The 15985-nt window shown below is 38.1% G+C and overlaps 1 protein-coding gene across 6 annotated transcripts in view; it reads right to left on the bottom strand.

Moving 5' to 3' along the window:
• Window positions 1-15985, bottom strand: part of LOC110826493 (uncharacterized) — a 147747-nt gene that overhangs the window by 130345 nt on the left and 1417 nt on the right. The gene's annotated exons all lie outside the window — the stretch shown is intronic.

Genomic DNA, 15985 nt, shown 5'->3' with positions numbered 1-15985 from the left:
ACTAGATAGAGCTAATCCCTATCTCCGGAACCTGTAGGAACCTGAAGACGGAGATAGAGTCCCATCTCCGAAACGTCGTTTTTTTACGTTTTATATTTACTAGACGATGGATAATATCCAAGAAAATTTTTATTCAATTGACTCTTCACCATCGTCAAGAAGTTTTAGATCTGTTATGAAGATTTTTGTCTTCTGGGTTGTTGCGCCTCTGAAACGTTTTAAACATTTCAAACAACAACCCAGAAGACAAAAATTTTCCTACTCACCGCTGTGAAAACCTCAAATTATACATGTTGGCTTATCTCAAAATTTGTATGGGTTGCATTATTACAAGCAAATACTTGTGTTTTATTTACGATCTGATGCAAATATATAATTTAAATTCGAAATAATTATTGATATAATACACGTCAAACATATTGTGGGGAAAGACATGTGAGCCACAAATTGCGTGCTGTATTTTGGAAGGGACGAGCGCTTCACTTTCCTCACATTTATCGATCTATTTAATGTATAGTTCGCGACTGTAATCTTGAGACTTGCGGGGGTGAGGAAGTGGGGTGAAGGAGGAAAGATAGCGTCTGCCTTTAACGCTTCGGACTTCCTGCATTCCTGGCAAGTCTCAAGATTAGAGTCGCGTACTGTACAAGTATTCCGCGTGGCTAGCGCAACTATAACATTTGGTATTCAAGGGGACGGGGGTTCAATCACGCCCAGTTTCATCGGAAATAAAAAACAAAAATAACTTATGACACAGCATCACTGGCTATCCTACCTGTGATTTATCTTTATTTACCTCAATCATTCCAAAAGAATACTGGGATTGTATCAGGCCGGCACCAAGAGGAATAAGCACCCTTCTTTCCCAACTCCTTTTACGAAATCTAAATTCCATTGTTCGGCGTTATTTTGACTACAGTAGTTGGAAAGCGTAGTTAACAGCTTAGGAACACGTTACTTACATTTAAACTGGTTCTTTAATCATAAAATATTCTTTTACACAAATTTAGTATAAAAGGACACTTATTTTCACGTCTTTCTTCTTCTCTGTTTATTTAACGACCCCTTTTTTTGGATTAGTTGGGCTATATAACCAGCAGTGATTTATTGTATTGTCCGTTCCGTTTGCTGCAGGACGCGTGATCAGTTAGGACAGCAGGCTTGGCCCATGAGTTAAGCCCGTGATCTTTGAATCTTTTTAATACCGTGACGTTAGGTTCTTTTAGGGTCGTTTTTGCGGAGGAAGGTCGAAACCTTGCGATTTCCCCACGTAACTACTGCCCTGTCTGTCAGCATTTTTATACTGTTGCGATCTGGTGAACTGAGCCACCATTTGGCCCTTTGTCCATCCCCCAGAAAACACACGAGTAAATATTGATCGCGCGATGGAATGGTGCTGACAGGAAAAATCCAAAAACTTGTAGAAGAATCCTGTCCCACTGCCACTTTATTCACCGACCAACCGTCTGATCTGCTGCATGGACCCCAGAAGCTTGTTGAACTAAGTACCAAGGTCGTCGGTAACAGTAAGCCAGGAGCATGTTTACTGAACTGCCATGTGGTTTCAATAAACTGACTTCATTTGTAACCCGGCGTCTCGCGCGAGTCGGTAAGAAAGAGTTAAGAAGGCGGTGTGAGTCTGGTAGAAATTTACCAAGTTTCAGAGGTCGCCCTGATGATGGGGGCAGCAAGGACCGCCGTGAAAACTTCAAAACCTTCAAGAAAGATGAAATGAAATTCCAGGACTTAGACGGGATGACAATCGGTGACTTAAATCCTAATATGTGACTTGTGGAAATACGTAATTAAAAGCAGCTGTTCACTTTAATCTTTAAATTCTATATCAGAAAACACATTGGGTTTTTCCTTCTTTTTTTTTTGACATGAAGTAGATATCAGGTAAACGTCATCCGTTAGCATCATCCTTTATAGGCCTAACCTAACTTTTATATTAAATTAAACATTTCTGATATAAACCTTATCGTAAGCCTACAAAAATGACTACCAAAATCAAATATCACTTATTTTAACATGACACATTATCTGGAATTAAAGCAGCCGACGTGTGAAGCTGGCCACTCACTTTCACTTAGCACCGAGGTTAAGAGCTCGTGAAGATTCACCTTCACTTACCCCCATACGCCTTCGCAGCGCGTTGTTTAGTCGCTGGGGCAACTTTACATTCACTGTACGTGACCGACTTTACTATTAATTGATGGTAAGTAGAACAGAAACAGTTTTGGGTCTGAACTGGACTGAAATGTCTGCATTTCTGTTAAATACGCATTAGCAATTTCGACTAATGATGCCGCAAAAGCGTAGCTCCATGGATGTTCGTTTTTAATGGATAGTGTGTTTCTCGATTATGCATCCTGTAGTAAACGGATCTACGTCATCTACATATCCCTTCTCATATAGGCTACTAAAACCACAAATCCAGTTTTTCGTATGCAAAGTATTGTACTGTCGAATAAAAGCAGCAGGGCAAAGCAACTTGAACACACAAAAAGTGACAGAAATGTGTCGTCGGGACAGATATTAATAATTTTTACGACAATGCCAAAGTCCCTTTCATGCAAATTTTTACTCCGTCGACTTGATCATATAAAGCTTTATATTACATGCATCTGCATGTTATATATATGATTCTTTTCACCCCTTTTTATTCACATATGAAAAAATCTTTTTGTTATCACGTCGATGTTTTAAATGTATGGAAAGACGGGTTTAAACGCAGGGAGTAGAGCGCTAAAATGAACAAGATTAGTAATTTTTTGGGACAGAGAAATGTATAGTTAAAGGTCGGATTTAAGTGGGAGGGGGTGTACATAACGGATCCTTTTTTTGCTAGATTAAATCATACTAAGTAAGCCCTAAAATTGTATGCACAAAAAATCCATAGTCATGGCCATTATGCAAACGAATACCAATTGCTCGCCAATGCATCTGTGCTTCTGTTGTACACAGCGGTTGAAACGGAAACGTGTCACATAGGTGGAGCACAAAATGCTATTAGGCGTGAGATGAACACACAACGGTGCTGCCAAGTTTCGATGTCGACCGATTAGACCCAAAAGTCACTCAGTCTCTCTTCCAGCACTGTCCACTGTCTATCTGAGTAGAGAATTGAGTCGACCTTACGGCCGTGACGTGATGCTGAATGCTATCCTAAAAACATCACCCCCTATCAAAAAAGTTATCACTGTTGAAAAAATTTGCATGATATTTGTTACTATGAGTGTGTTATCAGTGACCTGACTACTGTAGATAGAAGAATAAAATGAAACACTAGACAGATAGAAAACTGATGGAGAACTGAGATTCAGCTAATGTTTCTGTACCGCATATTAGAACGACTGTACGCCTGCGCAGTGGGGACATCTGCTTGAAGGTCTAGCCAGCAATCCGTTCAATCAGTACCGACTTAAATTCATAGCTCGTAAAGAACGTAGGGAAATTACTCAAGACGAACGAAACACCTCTCATACTCAGTACGTAACCTCGCGTTTTAATGCGTTTTTGCATAAACATAAACGAACCCAATAAAGAGACCTAGTATGTCTTCATGTTTTTCGCCTACGGAACTATTGAAAGCAACTGCACGAATCTCACTGAAAACGAGGTTAGTTTACATTGACAACAAATCAAATTACCATTTCTCACAGCGGGCAGAAGTTGTAACGCATAATGGAGGACTAGCTAAGATATATATTTTGTTCAGATATTTTAACAAAACAAAAAAATGTTATGGCTGCACTAAGTACAGTGATAATCTTTGAAATTAAAGATTTTTAGGCTATCTGAAATTATAGTTTAATGCGTTATATTTCATCATCACGCTTAACGAGGCCGCAAAATCGAAAAGAAAACATTTTCAAAACAAGTGGGGTGCAGCCTTCCATTCTTGCATCAGGCAAAAGTTAACACAGCAGCAACCGCGATCTGCGCCACCAAACTTCTATAGTAAGTATTAGGAAAGTAATTTGTAATTAATGACACTGTCGGCAGTCCAGAAAAGGCCTACATAGAGTCAAGGAGAGGATAATTAGTGAATACTGAACTGGAAAGAATGTGGAAGGAAGTGGTCGTGGCCTACGAGATACTGCACCGGTATTTGACCGGAGGGAATGCTGAAAAAAGAAAAGCTCAGTCATGACAGTCGGCCTTCGGGCCGAGATTTAAACCCGGGACCTACCGAACATGAACGCAAGATTGATAAGCCACTCGACCGTAATGTTCGGTCTCCAAGAAAACACCCAGACACTGATTACTCTGAAACTAAACAGCGTCCTCGCTGTTGCGTACAAGAATGTCCGATTCTTTATAGTGTTGGGAACATCTTAAGCAGAACACAGAACAGTTAGTGTCCATTTGTTTTAAAGTACCAGAATTTGGATCAGCAGAATAGTGCACAAAATTTCTTCAGATGCGATGCAATGCAATGAAGGATAACGTCCAGGTCTTTTAAAACGATTTCATTTTTCATTAATTTTGAAGTGTTTTAATACAAAACATAATTTCCTTTTTTGGAAAAATCTGAACGTTTCAGAAGCTTCAAACTGAGAGTGTAAAATAAGCCATGTGCAGACAGTAAGTTAAGATGACTAAGCTGCAAAACAGGCTCATACAAACTAATTTTGAAAATCAAGACTTGAAAATTGATAACTGGCCGTTGATTTAAGTGGACACTTGTAACAACAAAACTCGAATTTCTAATAAACATTTGCTCATACAAACAGGGTTATAAGCAAAGGAATATTTCATCAAGAGCAATTTCACAGCAAAAACTGCAAATAAAATGTTGGTGGCAGAAAGTGTTATGGCCTCCTTCACGTTGACCTTGAAATACTAAGTAAAACAAACATATCACCAGTCTTAACACACTGCTCTGGCTTCAAGATCCAACTCAAAATTAGACCTGGCATCATTTGTATGGTCCTTCAACCTTTTGGTAAAAGTGGTAAAATATTTCATCAAATTTTATTTCATACATTCTCTCCATGTGATGGCACAAATTTGTTTATATTTGGCAATTTTCTAGAATTTTAAAGGTGTTTACTTCTTATATAACTACTTGGTTCTGATATAGAGGAAACATAAGGCTAAATATTTAGATAATAAATGTGATTTAAAGGGCATAATTTCTGCTTAAACGTTCGTTTGTAGTCGTACACGAGGGAGAATCCGTGTCATCTCGTTTTACTGAAAGGCTGAAAGTTATTATGACAGGCAAAGAGGCCTATACCACAACACACAATTTACCAATTGTCAGAAACAAGTTTTACTCATATCAATTGGATAATTTTCAAGGCGTCTAAAGTACCATAAGTCTATATAATTGTGCTTGTCTTCGTAACATCGAACATGTGCGTGAAACGCCCTTTTTAAAATGTAGCAAAATTCCCCGGCGCCCTTAAATAAAGACTTCTGTATCATCGGACGATGACTTTCAAGTGTTATGACTGCCATTGTCCAAAGATGTTTCATACAATTACACAACTTCTTGATAACATTAAACTTGGTGTACTGAGTAATTACAAACATGTTTCAAAATAATTGTCTAACATACAAATATTCTGAAGGCACAAAACCATCTGAAGCTGCGTTTCTTAAGTGTCAGATATTTGTGGTTTATAGGGAAGTAAATGCAAGGCAATGGGTCACTAATTTATAATAACTTCCCTTTATAAATCCGGTTAATTTCGGGGCTTAAATATTTTCAGCCTTCTTTATGAGGAATTATTAAGGACGTACTAAAATTCTTATTTATTTTCCTATGGAAACTGTCAATATTCATCGTCTTCAACGAGTCGGATTTTAATCTTGTAAAGTATGTGTTATCAATTCTTATCAAAGAACTGGTCTTCCCAGCTTTCTGAAATAAAAACAACAATATAAACTAACTTTGGTGATCTGGCCTCTTCAATCTTTCTGCATTTTTTCCCAACCTTCTTGATAATCGTGTATGTCATACACTGTTTATATTCTGAACTGCCATGGTCAAAAGCCTTGAAATTTGGGACGTCATAAATAAGGCACTTATTTATATGGGATTTCAAAAGCGTAAGAAATTCAAGGCAGGAAAAACTAATATATGGACAAGAATCTTCCACTATATACACCAAGACCTCACACTCAATGGCGCTGGTGTTGTTCCCACCTCAAAACTTCGCACAGCTATTGAGTTGGTACTTATTAGTTGGTCACACGCAGCCCATCTGCTTTCCACACAGAATATCTGAGATATCTGTGAAATGTTTTATCTGGAAAACTTTCGTTGAAGAGTCTGAATTGTTAATTCCTTCATCTTAAAAAAATGTATCCTAATACTGTTAAGACAAGGGCCTATTTTGCTTAAAATGTTACATCATGATATGTAATGAGTATATTCTGTTCTACATACAAGTTTTGTAAGATAGAAAGTGATTGTATTTCTAAGAAAAAGTGGCAACGTCGTATTTACAATACATATTCTTCGGCCAATGCTCTTTTTTCCTCTGCCTGTCTTCTTTGTTTCGCTTTTTGTTACTCTTTTTTTATTTTCTTTGTCTTATTAATAATCTGTCAAGTTTGAGACGGTCGGCGCCATAGCATCACCTGCTGGCTGCTTTTGGTTCTAACAAAAGACGATCAAGATCCGAACTGAACGCTCGCATCGCTCTCTGCATGAAACAAATAACACGAAAAACAAAACAACGCGAAACATAAAAAAAGAGCGGTGTCATTGTGAGAGAGGCATATATTGTAAAATAACAATAAGAGTAATAGTAATTCAAAGTAATATCTTTGAACAGGGGAAAAATATTAGGAAAAAAGCATAAAATGAGATAATTACAAATGAAACGAATACCTTCCATGCTGTGAATACTAATTTGTTTCCGTCAAAGATCTATTAAAACTCTTTTGCTTATACAGATGTCGTTATAATTCAGTTCAGTTTTATTATAAAACACCCCAAGGTAAAATTTTCCTATCCACAAACAATTTCTAATTTACTCTTCCACGTAGGCCTATAATTCAACTGAAGTGACAGAAGGAAATAGTTGACAGTCAACCATTAATCTGTTTGGCATTTAGACTACACTAAAGTTCTCTCTGATGAGATAATCTTCAGCTAATATTAAGACTACTTTAATTATCGAAACTAGCCGAAACACAGTCCTTAAAGGCGTTTTGATTCAAAATTTTACTCTTAAAAGGCTGTGATGTAACAATTAGATGGCTAGAACGACGGACCTTCAAGATCAACGTCTAAATTAGTTATTATTTGTCCTAACAATTCGATACCCGAAACACTCTCATCCGCTTGCTTCGGTCCCACTGTCGGCGCGTTAGATAGGCTTTGTACTTGTTGGTTGAGACATACAGGTTAAGCCAGTGCCCCTGGCGAAAACATTTACCACAGCTGTATTCAAAAATAAATAAACAACAGAACCGAATTCATAAATAAGAACGAAAATGTCATTTCACCAGGACTAAGAAAAATCTAATTAAAAATAAAATAAATAAGAGTAGAAAAAGGTGAACGAAGCATCAGATTTATGTTGTAAGAAATATTCCAAATACATAGATCACTAGATCTAAACAACAATTTTGAATAGCTCATGGTCATCTGTAAAGTGCTGTATTACCCGGTCAGCTAGTAGTTAATAATAAGAAAATAGAAAGAGTATCGAAATACACATACTTGGGCAGCGCAATTAATGACCGGTGGGTTCACACCTTGGAAATAAAGTGCCGCATCGAAAAAGCCAGAGCCACTTTCATCAAAATGGAATCAGTGTTCAGGAGTAGAGACTTAAACTTAAACACCAAGTTAAGACTACTCAGATGTTATATTCTCTCTGTGCTTTTATACGGCGCTGAATCGTGGACGTTGACCGAAGCTTCTTCAAAAAAGTTGGAGGCCTTCGAAATGTGGTTGTACCGACGTATTCTCAGAATTTCCTGGATTGTCTGTGTAACCAACAAAAAAGTTCTCGAGAAACTCCGCTAAGACGTCGAGGTTGTTAACACCATAAAAAAGAGAAAGTTGGAATATTTCGGTCATATCATGAGAAATAGTGATAAATACGGGCTGCTTCAGCTGATAATCCAGGGAAAGGTATTCGGAAAGAGGGGACCTGGCAGGCCAAGAATCTCCTGGCTTCAGAACCTAAAAACTTGGTTCTCGATGTCCACTGGAGGGCTGTTTCAAGTAGCAGCCAGTAAAGCTCAAATGGCTATGCTGATCGCCAATATCCGGAACGGAAAGGCACTTTAAGAAGAAGAACAATACTTATACGTGGTTACTTTTCATATTCATAAAAAATTATGCAAATTCATAATCATTCATAAGCTAGTCGCAATTTTAGACGCTTTAGTGAAGGAAACGCTGAAAATAACGAAGTTTCAACACCATTTCAGTGGATGACCAAAAATATTGTTTTTTTAAAAAAAATCATATTTCCCCACATTAACAGTATCTAAAGGGATCATGGTGTCTCAATCTCCACGAGACATTCCATAGATCATATGAGATGGATACCTTCAGGAAGTTGATGATGGTGAATGCCTAGTAAAATGTTTATCTGGGATATTCCAGGAATGTGCAGGCTAGGCTGAAGTACGACAACAGAAGCAAGCGTGTGAACTAGGAAAACTGATAACATACAGATAGGACTAAGACGGCGTCAGCTGTAAAAAGACACACAGAGACAGACACAGTGCAATTTGTTTATAACGGAATTCCTAGCGACAATTCCGTTTCAGACAGGTTTCACAATATGCCTACGCATTTATAATCCAGATCACTTGGCAGATAAGTGCTTTGCAACTTACTTCTGATACTGAATAAGAACAATTTAGTTTTCCTCCTTTATCTCTCTGTTATTGCTTTCCTCTTTCTCCACTTGCATTTTTTGTCGACAGTCTGTCATTACAACAGAAATATTCTCGTCCCCTCAGACACTGTAACAAAATATTGTTCGCATTTCCGTATTCCTCATGCATACTACATACACCGTCCTTGTGGGATAAAGATGATAAAGAATACACATTATGAGGGTCCTGTTTACGTAGTCTTCTCCAATCTCCTGACACTACATTGACCTCAGATTCACATTTTATGCTCAGTGTTTTTTTCTCAAAACCCTCAACTGGAATTATTCTGTTGATGTTAGTTATAACGTTTTATGCCCATAGAGAACCCAAAATTACATACGATTTGAGGTTCTGAAGACAATGAAGATGCTAAAGTTTGTCTTTGCGTTTGGCCATGAAGATGGAAGAAGTAGCTATGTTCCTTTGAAACATTGGTATCGTACCGAGTCCAGTTCCTGAGGCACTTGAACCGAGTGTTTTTGCATCTACACGAAAATCGTCATACGATAACGTAATTATTCATCTCAGGACTTAGAAAAAGAGTCCGATGTTACATGGGGCTCACTACCTGCGTCACAGGTAAGTATCACCTTCCGCCAGGGACGTTGAGGCTAACTAAAACTCTGTAATATGATACGATACACGCAAACCAAGGGTCCCAAACTCGGTAACAGGATAGGGCTACTTAACAGGAGTGATCACGTATAATGAGCCAAATCTGAAAACAGAAGCATTAATACTTTTCATAAAGGAAAGACTCATTGACAGCGATGAACTAACCTGGAAATTATTACCAAGAAAGTTTTAAATTCTGTTAGCATATTTAATGACGCTAAGCTAATTGCATAAGTTATATTTAAAGATTTATTGGGTCCATGGTAAGGAAGAATACGGATGGTAAAAATGGCCACGGCCTATTGTGAGATAAAATTTTCTAGAGGAACTGAAGAACACCGCGAAAACAGTCATGATAGCCGGTGCCTCTGGCAAGATTCGAATTGGGATCCAGACAAAATGCAAATGAGGAGGGCTAAGCAACACACCCCTACGTTCGGTCCATTAGGGTAATGAAAAATTAAAGCCATTAAATACAATAACACAGGCCTCTTACAGCAGTCATGGGTGTGGGTATAAAGCTCCGTTCATTCTTAGCTCTGTGGAAACGGATGGTCATCTTCACACTTTGGTCCACCTTCCACCCTCCACGGAGAAACTATCCCAAGCAGGATGGGTGGGCCCCAAATCTCTAAAGCGTTCTGTTCTGGGTGGTAATGAAAATAATTCCTAAGGACCCTGCCAAAAATTAAACATCAGTCGTCAGTTATGAAGGATGTCGCCGTCTGAGCCTTCGCTATTTACTAAAAATTAAAAGAAAATAAAGAGTTTCATTAAAACATCCACTGGTATTATTGTCTGTCCCTTGATTAAACGATGCCTTATCATCTAAAGATCTTAAATGGAATGACGTGAAGAAGGTGGTGACAGCAAGCTGCAGAAACTGCATAATAAGAGACCTCCATACTTCGCACTAGTCGCCAAATATTATTGGGATAACAACCTGAAGAAGCATGAGATGGGCGGGGCATTTAGCGACATGGTGGAATTGAGACATGTGCACGAAATTTTTGTTGCTAAACCGGAGAAAAAGAGACAAATAAGAAAACCTAGGCGTACATAGGACGATAATATTAAAACAAATTTGAAGTTGGGAAGGTTTTATGAAAGGGCCTATTTCTTACCTTTTATCTTTAAAATTGGCGTAGTTCTCTTTCCGTACAATATATTAAAATGAAAGTAACGTTAAAACATTTTTCAAAAAGTCTTTCTTTAAAATTTTACTGTTCGTGACGGACTATGTAAGAAAGGTATGTCTAATTCTTACACGAAGAAAAAAAGTAATTTTGATTTCTGCCTGAACTACAGGTATTTCTGAATTTGGAAGGGCGGACTGATTAAAACCATGAGAAATCAGATCGAACAAAATGTCCCAAAATAATTACAATTCAGATTTCTAATTACTGGACCTAAGGACGCGCCTTTATCAGCAGCAAACAACGCTCGGCACCACGTGGTTACAATATGTTGCAAACATTCAAGCAACAACTGTTTGCATGCAAATTAAATTTCATTATATCGGATCGAGGCAAAACTCAGACGTAGTGGAGAATCATTACAGCACTTTTTATGCACAAGAATTTACGGATGAAACCTGTAACAATCTGAAATACAGCAACATAACAGCGTGCACCTTGTAACATCTTTCCTTCCAGGGGTCCTACTACGCAGTGTAGCCCTCGAATGTTTGTATTAACTGCTTAAGCGTCGCATTTTGAAAGTTACGTAATATGAGCTTCAGGCTTAAAAAAGAGGCAACTATTCTGTTAAATCAGGATCTAAGCATAACTGATAACGGACTTATAGCAGAGTTTCCGAATTCATTATTTTAAAAGTTAAAATTGTATTTCAGACTACAGTGGCGGCTATAATTTTAAGGTACTTATTTTCGGATGGAGAAAAAAAATTCCGTATTTATTTATTTATTTACTTCTACATTTCACTATAATATGGTTCAACTGAAATATTATGTATTCACACGTATAATTTAGTGATACGTTTATTTTCCACCGGAGACGCTATTACTCCTCAATCAACATAGACCTACAAATTAACGGAAAATATAGACACCTTTTAAATTCTAGAAATTCTGTTTGGAACATTTTTTCGGTGTAGAGTATTTTGCAAAAAAAGAAAAACGGAAAACAATTCATGACCTTATGCATTCTTATTCCAAGTGTGGTTATGTTTGCAACAGGCCTGATATTAGTAATGTAGTATTAACGTCAATATAAAGTCAATATGTAGAATCTATGAGTAAATTGATACATTGCATCGGAAGTAGGATGTAAACTCACGCACGAGCAGGCCTACACATTTCCACTGTTGGCATTTAGCTCAATAAACTTAACCTTCCATCATCCCAAACAAGACAATTCTCTTCTTTGCATGAAACAATTTAATGACAAAAGTAGGCTATCTTCTGAGCAGTTGCGTCGTGTAATTGCTGCATCTATTATCAGGGTAGAGAAGACCACCATTTATACTTACATCACCGTGTAAACCTCATATCGTACATTTAATTATTTACTTGTGAGATTTTCCTTTGATCTGACAGATTGTATGCAATTACTTCTGAATAGACAGACATGAATGGAGGTGAGCTGAAATTGGAGCAGCGCCTCACAAACACCCTGTTGCAGTTATCCTCTCCTCCCACGCTCCCAGCCTTGTCCGACCAAAACCAGAACCAAACCCTTCCCTTCCTTTTTTCTTTCTTTCTTTTTCATTTGAAACAGAAAAATGAAGTTTATTAATGTTACGCCCGACAGGGGTTCATAAGACTAATTAAGAAAAGGGTTCTGTTCCCTCGGGACGAAACGAAATAGAAAATTAAGGTAATGAATCAAATTAAGGAGAAACAGATGGAAAATAGGATCCGATATTTTTGCTCTCTTTTGACCCGAAGAGTTATTTTACAATTACATGGAGAGAAGGAATTTACTATTATCCTGGTTACATTTGTTATTCGAAGGTTTGTAATTGACACGTGTAAATAAATAAGGATGATAATTTTTATCCTTTCCAGACTGTCTGATTCAATGGTATAAAAACAAGCAACATTTTTATATTATGTCTACAAATTTTACAGGCCTACTAAACGACAGGCTGTAGAACATACCTTCAATAAAATAAAACATTTTAAATTTTTGTAGAAAGTTGAACATACAAATTTGCTTGTCAGCCTGCCCACTGCTTCAAACCACGAAATTAGTCTCTTGTGGCTTTATAAGGCTTTGTAAACACCAACGATCAAAATGCCTTGTGAAAAAATTTTGAACGACGGAGTCCAAAGGGAAGTCGGGAGACATGGAGGCTTATGAAGCTGGCTCGATATTTGGCTGAAAACCTGACGTCTTATCGAAAACGAAGCAGGAGTATTCTACTAATTTTAAGCAAGTAATTTAATTTAACAAATTTACAGACACATACGTAATATTCAAATTATTAGCCATAAAATTGTAACTTAACCTTTCCCGGGTTATAAATAATATTACTTTCTTAGAAATATACAGGGTGAGTCAGAAGTATGTTTACAAACTTCTTGTGCGTGTTCTAGGATCAAAAATAAGAAAAAATGTTCCTATGAACATGGGGTCGCAAATGTTTCATTTTCGAAATAATAGCCAAAAATAAGTTTCAATGAATTTACTTTATATCAAAATGAATCCAGCTTCCAGCAAAGATTTTTAATTAAAATTTGTGCTGGAATTGTTGGCGCATGCTTATTGGCCACACATGCTTCCATCTCGTCTAAGAGGACCTTCACATCGGCGATTCTTAAGAAGACACTTGCCACGTCTCCTTGAAGATGTACCACTGAATACAAGAGGACGAATGTGGTTTATGCACGACGGAGCCCCAGCACACTTCACCCGTCACGTCGGAGATCATCTCAATGAACAGTACCCTCAGCGATGGATTGGTCGTGGTGACCCAGTAGCATGGCCACCGAGGTCACCGGACCTGAAACCATTGGACTTTTATCTGTGGGGTCACATGAAGTCCGTCGTTCATGCAACACCCATAAACAATGAAGACGACCTAAGGGAACGTGTGCAGAAAGCATGCCAGATGATTCGGGGAAACCGTGGTGTGTACGAACGAATTCGGCAGTCTTGTGTACGTCGTGCTCGTGCATATGTGGAGAATGAAGGAACAACCTTTGAGCATCTGTTATAAAGAAACATCCCTGTCCTTATACTTGGCAATAAAGGCATTAATTTAAACTTATTTTTGGCTGTTATTTTTAAAAATAAGCATTTGCGACCCCATGTCCATAGCAACAATTTTTTCTTATTTTTGATCCAGGAACACGCACACAAAGTTTGTAAACATACTTCTGACTCACCCTGTATACTAATTTTCACTCTTTCCCTTTGATGTCTAATAATACCAACGGAAAGAAATTCCGTTGCCTCCTTTGACATTTCACACATCAGAAGTTTTCTTACGTCAAAATTACAAACTACCTCAGGAAAACGGGAAGTTGTTTGTTAAATATCAGTATCCTGTTGTGGAAATTTCTTACAGAAATATGACACACGACATTGTTTACGATAAACATGTTTCGACCCGAAAACTTTCAGAGACCTAGGAGTGTATGGCAGCGTCATATGAAAATTGGTATAGAAGATTAACGTAATTTGTAACTGTGAAGTGGAATGAACTGGCTCAGAACAGAGGCCAGTGGTCGACTTATGGTGATTATCTTGGGTTCTATAGAGAATTTTCGTTTACCAAGAATTGCACCTGTTGCTTACATGCATCAGATGCACTGGGCCAAATGTAATCCTTTCTGGTGATTTGTTTCTCGTCTTTACTTAATATCTTTTATTCTGAACGCCAGTGAATCTAACAATGGAAAGAGCACCTTAGCTCACTGACATTTATGAAGTCATTGTACGAATGGTTGCTGACTTGGCTACACCCCTTACTGAACACTGAAATAAAAAAAAAATATTCTTTCGATTCCACGTGTTTCTGATAAATAGTGGGTATAATTATTCTTGAAATAACACGAATTTACGTTACCCAGATTTTTTTCTGTATTAATTTACCTTCTCAGATTAAAATTCTATGATTCTGTCATCATTCTCGTCACATATGCAAGCTGTTTCTGAAAGACCAACAAAGAGTTAGAGTAATAAAAATGGAATACGTAATAGGATTTATCACGTATACAATACGTTAAGAATGGCAACGTCAACCACACATGAAGAGGTTATAAGGTACTATTATATTACCACTGCGACTTGGAACCGCCTCTTGCCACGCCTTCACGCAATACCATTGGCTACATTCTCCTAAGTCCGCCCACCTTGAAAACTTTAAATATTGTCTGGTCACAGCGCAGGGTCACAAGAAAGAGGCCACAGGTACTTCGCCCCCCCCCTCCCGAAATTTCTGCCAACAGCTGTCTCTTCTACTCCATCCTGCTTCGTCAAGAAGTGTTTTTGTTGAATGGCTATGAGTGTGTTGGCAACAGCAGTTCAGCTGGTCGATGACATTTTATTTTCATTGCCACATGTCACGGACAAAGCTCTATGCAGTGTGTCCAGCGACCTCGTATTGGTTATTTAGTAGACTGCAACGCCGATCCTGACCTGCAATACTGCAGTTGCATTGAGCCCATACAAACACGCTCAGAATCCTGTCACAGGTGATAAATATCATGAATCATGAAGTACACTCGCAACGTTGCAACATTTCTTGCCACTAGATTTGACAGGTTTTCCAAGTCCCTTTCCAAAAAGGCCACAACTGTTTACTTCTAGCCCTTCCCATTGGATCAATCTTCCTGCCAGTCTATGTCATAGGCCTATAAAACATGTAGTTCTTAAAGCGTCATTTAGACAGTTCTGTAAATAAGAATGGAGTTGGGCAGGAGACATTATTAACTCGCAAGAACAGCGCAGAAGTAATTTTTGGGGAAAAAATGTTCTGCTTCGTGGAACGACAATTAAGATTAATCTGAGAGTTTGGAACCTCGTACGTTACATTCTATCTAATGTCCTAAAGATTACAGAGAATATCGAACACCTGCAGATATGTCCGTCTCTTCATTCCAGATATGCAGACAGAACGTTTCCCTGAAACGATAGCATTCTACCTACAAGTCCGCATGGAATCAAAACCAAAAATAACTTCCCCGGGATACAATATTAGGCCTAGTTAGTCCCTTGAGAACTTAACGACACGAGAACGCACGTTCCGTCGTTTCTTCAAACCTTTCCGAGTCTAAACTCTGTTGCGCATGCGCGTTAAGATTTCGGTTCCTTCCTTCGTGGTATAAAACATTTCCCACACTTGGACTGGTTTCTCACGCTGTAAAATCTCTGTCCAATTCATCCAAAGACTTTTGTAAACGTTCAGGAAAGAATTTCCGAGGCCATTCGCAATCAGAAACGCATTTGAACACAGGTCCAATTCTCAGTGGTTACGGAGCTACCGGTACTTGACATCGAAAACTTGTTGGTATAGTCCATGTATTGTTTACTTTGCGGTC

This window comes from Zootermopsis nevadensis, unplaced genomic scaffold, assembly GCF_977971745.1.
Source record: "Zootermopsis nevadensis isolate Lab colony 2312 unplaced genomic scaffold, Znev_1.0 Znev_ptg000018l, whole genome shotgun sequence".
NCBI classification, from domain to species: Eukaryota; Metazoa; Arthropoda; class Insecta; order Blattodea; family Termopsidae; genus Zootermopsis; species Zootermopsis nevadensis.
The sequence above is the reverse complement of the archived record's forward strand: the minus strand, read 5'-3'. Positions and strand labels throughout refer to the sequence as shown.